General features: G+C 39.9%; 1 long non-coding RNA gene across 1 annotated transcript; it reads right to left on the reverse strand.

Moving 5' to 3' along the window:
• Window positions 1–447: 447 nt before the first annotated feature.
• LOC115456553 lies at window positions 448–6,911 on the reverse strand. Its single transcript, XR_003939889.1, has 2 exons — window positions 6,598–6,911; window positions 448–6,538 (listed from the first exon to the last, which is right to left on the reverse strand). It is a non-coding gene; the product is annotated as an uncharacterized LOC115456553 (long non-coding RNA).
• Between the last annotated feature and the right edge of the window lie 623 nt (window positions 6,912–7,534).

Consider the following 7,534-nt stretch of genomic DNA (forward strand, 5'->3'; position numbering starts at 1 on the left):
AGAAATATAGGAGACCATGGGGGAGGGGAGGAAGGAGAGAGATGTTGGAGACCATGATGGGGAGGGAGGAAGGAAGAGAGAAAAATGTGATTCCATATTCAACCACCATTGGTCCATATCTGTTGACAGTTATTTATATGATGCATTTTTTAATATTATGTTAATTCTTTTATGTGGTCCTCTAGGTATAATGGTTGTCACCCCTGCACTAGTTGCACTGTTTTTTCATTCTTTGGCTTCCATAAAATATAACTCACTCCTCCATCACCTGAGAGTCCCACTCTGCAAGATTCAAGGTAGCCAAGAAAACCCACCTTTTCTCCCTTTCATATGGTATTAGGTAGTTTAATATGGGTCTAGGAATACCTGGGAACACCGGCTCTCTTTTTGTTCTCTGTTTCCTACCTGTCGAGATTGTAGTTCTTTCTTTTTATATTGCTCTGGGGGTTTTTTTTAAGTAGTATTATTGTAATAACCTACTTAAGGTTGAAATGTGGTACATTCAAACTTCCAGTAAGAGAAGTCAGATATTACTAGAAGACTACTATTTAAACATGTAGAATGTGAAATGTTAGCAGCAGAAGCAAGTGCTTGTTTACCTCTGAGAGGTGGTGGTGGGGAGGGTTTCTCTGAGGTCGTATCAGCAGAGTGAGGGTCCCCTCTCCAAAAATGTGCCACACTCAACGGGCACCAGCACCACCTTTCTTGAGATGACTCTTCTCATCTTAGAGCTCCTTTAAAGATATACAGTGTCCTCTAGACCCAGTGCCCATAGGCAGGTGCCTCCTCTGTCTAAAAGGAAATATGGCCCTGAGGAAATGCCTATGTTTTCTCCTTACTAGCTATGAAGGCTTTGTAGAAATGGTTTTTGTGGGTTGAGCAAATTAGTTTTGAAGGATATTTGACAATTCCTCAGACCCTGTTATTGCCCTGTTGTCTTGTCTTCATTTTGATCCACAATAACAAAAATCCTCACTTATATTACATTAAAATTTCTAGACTGCCTGACCCATAAGTTCTAGGCAGTTTACAGTAGATTAAAAGCCAAGTACCGAGACAAACCTTGGGAATTACAATTGTACCTTCTGATTTATTACAACAAAGTTAGCTAACAAATCTGTTAAAGAAAATAGTCTTCAAATGTTTCTGAAAATTATCATAATTATTCAAGTTTTCTAACTTTAAAGCAAGAGAATGCCAAATATTTGGAGCCTGAGACATCATCAGCTGATTAAATAAATGAATCTTTTTACCCCTTAGAAGGAATTGCAAAAGATGAAAAATAATGTGATCTATTTTTCCTAAGATTTTAAAACTCCACATGTGCAACTAAATAACAAGGACAGTCTCCAGTTAAAATTTTGAACAACATACATGTGAATTTGAATAAACTCCTGGCCTCCATTGGTATCCAGTGCAATTGTAAATAAAACTGGGTAATATGGCCATGTTTAGGCAGAGAAAATCTAACAGTTGTATTTTGTACAGATTGTAATCTTTGCTTCTGACATTTAGGAGCACCCAACAAAAGATTACAATAATCTAATTTTGGTAATACTAGGGATTGCATTAGTAACCTAAATTGAGTAATCTTAGAAATATTTTCTGATCTAACTCAGTTTTTCCTTAATATACAAAAGGAACTCATTATCAAAGACAAAAAATGAGTATCCATTGTTAGAAGTCTGAACTATATAGACTCCTAATAGTTTGGTAACCTTTTGAAGAGGATATGGAGTACTACCAACCAACATATAGGGGTCTCCGAGGCATCTGGATTATAATCCAACAATAACAATTTAGTTTTCTCCACATTAAATTTAAGATTATACCTCATCATCCAGGAACTAATGAGCTCTAAACTATTATTAACCAGCAGTGAGGCCTTTTGTAAAGAACAGACTGGTATATTACTATTCGGCATATAATATGGATTCCCAGGTTTAAAAAGTTTCAGACTTCAAATACAGTTTTAAGAATGAAGGTAGGTACGTACGTTATTAGTTTGTGGATTTAGTGAATTGTGGTGCCTTTTGATTAAAAGGAGAATACTTGACATTTAAACCCTGAAAGATAGGTTAGGTCCAAATCAGATCAGACCCCTGAACAGACCTCTCTTAATAAATCTTCAGATAGGAGTCTGTGAAGTGAGCTGGGTCATGATAGAGCAAAGAACTGCAAGGTTGGTGGTCTTGGTTAATTTTCGTTCGCTACCAATTACCCTGTGACCTTCAGCATGTCCCAAAGCCACCCTGTGCTGAAACTTAGACAACGTTCCTAAGGTTGTGGAAATTGTGCCCATGCATAATGTGTTTTATGGTAATGCAAAAACAGGCTGCAGATAAAACTTGCAGGGATCATCTTGTCTCCTCCTTTGTCTTCTAGATAAATCTTTGATTCTCTACCACTAGTATCCCCTGTTGCCATTTTACTCTTATCACCTTTAATGATAGTCTGTTCCATAATTTTACCCATTGTGTGAAAAAAATAGTTGTTTCTCCTGAACCATCCTCTTCCCTGTGAGGTCTCTTGTATTAACACTTCTTCATTGAAGAAACATGCTTGAGGCTTCTATGCTATTATATCTGTGGGAAGTATGAATGTCTCTGTCATATCATATGTTTTCCATTTGTTCCTGTGGGCTATATGCATTAAGGCCCCTTTTCAACTCGTGGTGCAGTCTTAGAACCATAGTGGTAGATTCCCTTGGATGTCTCTACTCTATAATCTTTTGGAAGTATACCATTCAGAATCAGACACAATACTATCAGTGATTGCTATAAACTAGCAGTATTATGCTTGCTGGTTATACCTCTTCTCATGCACATTGGCCTTCCGCTCACTCTCTGTGCCTTGTTGTGCTGTTTTGCCAATCCTGAGATTACCAGGACTCATTACTCCCAAGCTCTCACTTCTGTGTGGTGCTTCTCAGTACCTGGATTGCATAATGTATTGCCCCCTTGGGGTTCTGTGCCTCAGTGCATGCCTCTGTAGTAGGGGCAAGTAATCTTCTTTGGCCTGGTACCAAAAAGAAAAATAGCAATGGTGCCATCAACACTGTTGCTATGCCATTGTGAAAAGGGGGTGGGATGCCCCAATGAATTCTGCTGCTTCTACAGTCCTGACTGCTGTGGCGAGGACTGGGGGCCACCAGCATTTCAGCCATAGAAAACCCTGCTACCCTCATCACCTTCTGACACCTTGCCAGCAGGGAGCGTTTGGATAGCACGTGTGCGGGGTTTGTCGACCCCTGCTCTGCAAGTCATGGTTGCCGTGTTCAACCAATCTTCAAGATTTTTGTATAAGAAAGTATTATTATGAAGCACAAAAAGAGAGGATAGAAGTAGGGTGTCACCCAGCCTCTGGTTACAGGCCATGCTGACAGTATTTTCTTTTCAAACTCACATGCATAGGAGGTGGCAGAACTATAAAAGAAAATTCCATATACACTCATCCTTTTAAAAAAAAATGGCACATTTTATTTGGTTTTTACTTTTTATATGCTGTCAAGATATATTTTTACATTGGTTTCCTAGTTTACAGTTTTTGCTTCAACTGCTCATGCCTGAATTATTAAAAGGGAGACTTATATAAAATGATCAAAACTTCAAAAAGTTACTTTCCTCGTGATGATGTATGTGGAATCTTGTGCACCTTAAGTTTTGCAACCCCATGCATGTAGCGTTGTTATGTCTTGCTCAGTGTGTACTTTTTCTTATGTATGCTACCATTTGCATTTAGTTTTCTTTACTGTTGATTTCTGGGAACTTAGTTTTTAGAGTCCAGTTTGACTTAATGGAACCTGTTCAAATGTATCATAGTGAAAATTTAGCATTTGGTCAGACTTGCAAAGTTGGAGGGTGTTGGGTTTTGGCTCTATGAAGTCCATTAAGGAAGTAATTCTATAAGGAGGGCACCAAGAATGCATGTAAATGACCAGAATACCGGCATGTATGCAAATATGTAAATGTCCATATTTCGGCTACACGCTATTCTGTAAAATGGCAACTAAAGGTGATGTGTACTGTAAACACATGGGTGGATTTTAGGTGAGGTGCGATAATTATGCACATGAATTATAGAATACTATAATTTACATGTATTTTTTTTGTAGTAATCTAGGTATGAGCATTTAATCTAGCTTCTTGGCTAAAGTAAGTGGTTATACCCAGGTCCTATGCTAAACATTCTGGGGCCCAGGGCAGAAATTTAGAAAGATGCCCCAAAGCACACCAGCAAGCTTCAGATTTAGGCAGGCTTAGGGCCCCCGCCCTGTTTGCACCTACTAAAGCCAGTCCTGATTCACGCCTAAAATATACACATATGTATTTGCCCTACTACACTAGTATTCTGTAAAGGAAAGTCGGCTCCAAGTAAGCACTTGCTTGATACTTTATCGTAGGCACTCCTTTATAGAATTATTCTCCACGTGTCACATAATGCTCATTGTACTCGGCCTCCTGCCAGTTTGCAGCCTCCTAGGGAAAAACCTGGTGAACTAGGCCCCAACTCTCTGGATAACTGTTACCAAGTGTTTTTTCCTCTCTCAAGACAGCCTTTTGGTTCCTGAATTAAAAAGATATGTTAAAAATGCTCTTGAAAATGATGGGTTAACCTTGAGGACACAGAGGGCTACAGGGCTTTCTTAACCAGTTGGTTAACCTGTAGCAATATGCATATAGATGTAGTATATTTAAGTAGTCTTGTATTGAAGAATAATTCAATCTTAAGTGTTTTCTTTCTGAGAGAGATTAAATCATCTTGTTGTGGGTTTGTGCGTGTGCTTGGTGCTATTGTCTAGGCTGAGGTACCTCCATTCAGTTCAGTTTTCTGGAGCATCTCTCTATCCCAGGTATGTGCTTTTAGGGATGTTTACAGTAGTTCTGCATCGGAAGCTTGCAGTTTTGTTTTAATTTGCACAAAAATAAAGTGGCGACTGCTTTGGAGTGGAAATATAGGCCTTATGTGTGTGTGTGTGTGTTTTAATTAAAGAACCCTGTGTTTTTGGTGATAAAAGAACATGTGTATTTAGCAAAATAAAGATGGCAGACATTCAGTAGCCAGGTGGCTAGCCCTTTGCAAGTGGGTTTGACCACTAGGCTAGCATCAGTAGGTGGTTTTCAGGCTAATTCCCTATCACATGTTCAGCCATGGACAGGCAGCCAATGGTGAATAGAACAACTGATCTAAACAGCAGTTTAATTGTATCAGAGTATCACCGCTGACAAGGAAAGAGAATTACAGACTGATTTTAACACACGTCTCCAGCTACTTGAGGCTGGAGCTTTATTTGCACTCGCTCCAAACACAGACACTGTAGGAGGAAACTCAGCATTTTTATATGTCTCCAGCAGAGGGATTAAAATTCACATTTTCTAATAATTGATTTTTTTTTTTAAGTCTAAGCAGAAATCTGCAACTATGAGTCGGTCCTCCCCCCCCCCCCCCAAATGTAGTATTCATCTGTTCTGTAAACATTTTTGGCCTTTAAAATCCAGAGATGGCTGCTGCTATTGCTGGGTTAGTATTTGTCCTTTGAACTCATCTCACTGGAAATTTTGGCTAATTTGGCATGTGCTTCAACCAGTAGAAATCCAAAGAAATACCCATTATCTTGTATCTGAACACTTTGAAATAATGAAGCATGGTGAGTACTATAGAGAAAAGCTCTCTAACTTTCAACCAGAAACCAATGTTTATGCCTGTTTTTGATTAATTCAGCAGGTGTGTGATTAACTGTTAGGTAAAGGAAGATTCCAGAAGTTCGGTGCTATAGAGAGCTTTCTTCAGTTAAAAGGGGGCAAGGCCACCTGAATAAGACCAATGAAATGGTATTTCATGTGGTACAAGGGAAAAGACAAAAGAATGCTTAAGGGTGGTTAGAGTTAGCACTGTAGAGGCAGGTGGCCCTGGAGGTAGGCTTTTGTAAATGGAGAAGAATTAACCAAGTAACACAGAATTAGGCAGGCTAGACTAAGAGGACTTTCAGGTACAAATGCAAGTCTACTGAAACCTAGCCAGTCACAATTTGACCAGCTAATTACGGTACTCTGCAACAGCGAAAACAGAGTATACAGCCCCACTGTATAGTACTAATAAGGGTGATATTTTCAATTGCTCTATTGTAACTGTAGTCACTATAATAATAATTTTCTGACTTTCTGGCTCCCAAGATTTATTTGGTTCTAGATGTCTCATGTAGGGCTTTTTACAAAGCTGTGCTGCAAATGAGAGGAAGCCCATAGGAACTGAATGGGCTTCCTCTCATTTGCCGCACTGAGAATCAGCAGTGCGGCTTTGTAAAAGAGGGCCTTAGTCCTTATCTTTGGTATTTATTGCAATTCTTATTGTTGGCAACAGTCAGTGTGACAATAGGAAATGAAAAGGTTTCCTATCAAAGGTTATTCTTGTAAAGTGCGACATAGCTTTTGTATCAAGAAAAAGTTGAGAAGCGCGTCAGTGGTTAACACTGAAGAGCCTCAACTTTTTCTTGAGCTGCCTCAGTTGTCCGAGAGGATCAGGGCTGTCCTATGGAGTTCTCCAATGCAGATGGTGGTGGGAAGGGATAGTTGATTTTGCTCCTTCTTGACAATATACAGTCTTCTGACTTTCCCAGTTCATGAAAGCAGCCAACATTTATTGACTCTTTCAAAATTCTAGGCTAGGCATGGGCTCTGGTAAAACACTAGTTCAGTTTCCAGATTTGATACAGTTATACCTGTCCGGCTTGCTGGAGTTTGAATGGTTCAGGAGATGTATACACATATAAAGTGAATACACCAGTGACATTTTTAAAGAAAAAAAGTGCAAAAAGGAGCATTATTCTACTGGCTGAGGAGACTCTGAACATGAGTGGAGGAGTAGCCTAGTGGTTAGTGCAGTGGACTTTGATCCTGGGGAACTGAGTTCAATTCCCACTGCAGCTCCTTGTGACTTTGGGCAAGTCACTTAACCCTCCATTGCCCCTGGTACAAAATACTGTAAGTACCTGAATGTAGTTGCAAAAACCTCAGAAAGACGGTATATCAAGTCCCATTTCCCTTTCCCTATTTGAGATTCTACATGGAATTTTGCTACTCCACTAGCAACATTCCATGTAGAAGCCTGCCCTTACAGATCAGCAATGCAGCTGTGCAGGCTTCTGTTTCTGTGAGTCTAATGTCCTGCACGTGCAGGACGTCAGACTCACAGAAGCAGAAGCCTGCACAGCCGCATTGCTGATCTGCAAGGGCAGGCTTCTACATGGAATGTTGCTAGTGGAGGAGTAGCCTAGTGGTTAGTGCAGTGGACATTGATCCTGCTCCTTGTGACCCTGGGGAAGTCACTTAACCCTCCATTGCCCCTGATACAAAATAAGTACCTGAATATATGTAAACCGCTTTGAATGTAGTTGCAAAAACCTCAGAAAGCCGGTATATCAAGTCCCATTTCCCTCTATACTGCCTATATTTCTGCCATCTCAAACTCTGTGGAAGTTGGGACAGGTCATAGTGTCTAATACCTGTTTCATCATCCATAAGTGTTTGGGGGTTGT

The sequence above is a fragment of the Microcaecilia unicolor genome, chromosome 13, assembly GCF_901765095.1.
Source record: "Microcaecilia unicolor chromosome 13, aMicUni1.1, whole genome shotgun sequence".
In the NCBI taxonomy this organism is placed as follows: domain Eukaryota; kingdom Metazoa; phylum Chordata; class Amphibia; order Gymnophiona; family Siphonopidae; genus Microcaecilia; species Microcaecilia unicolor.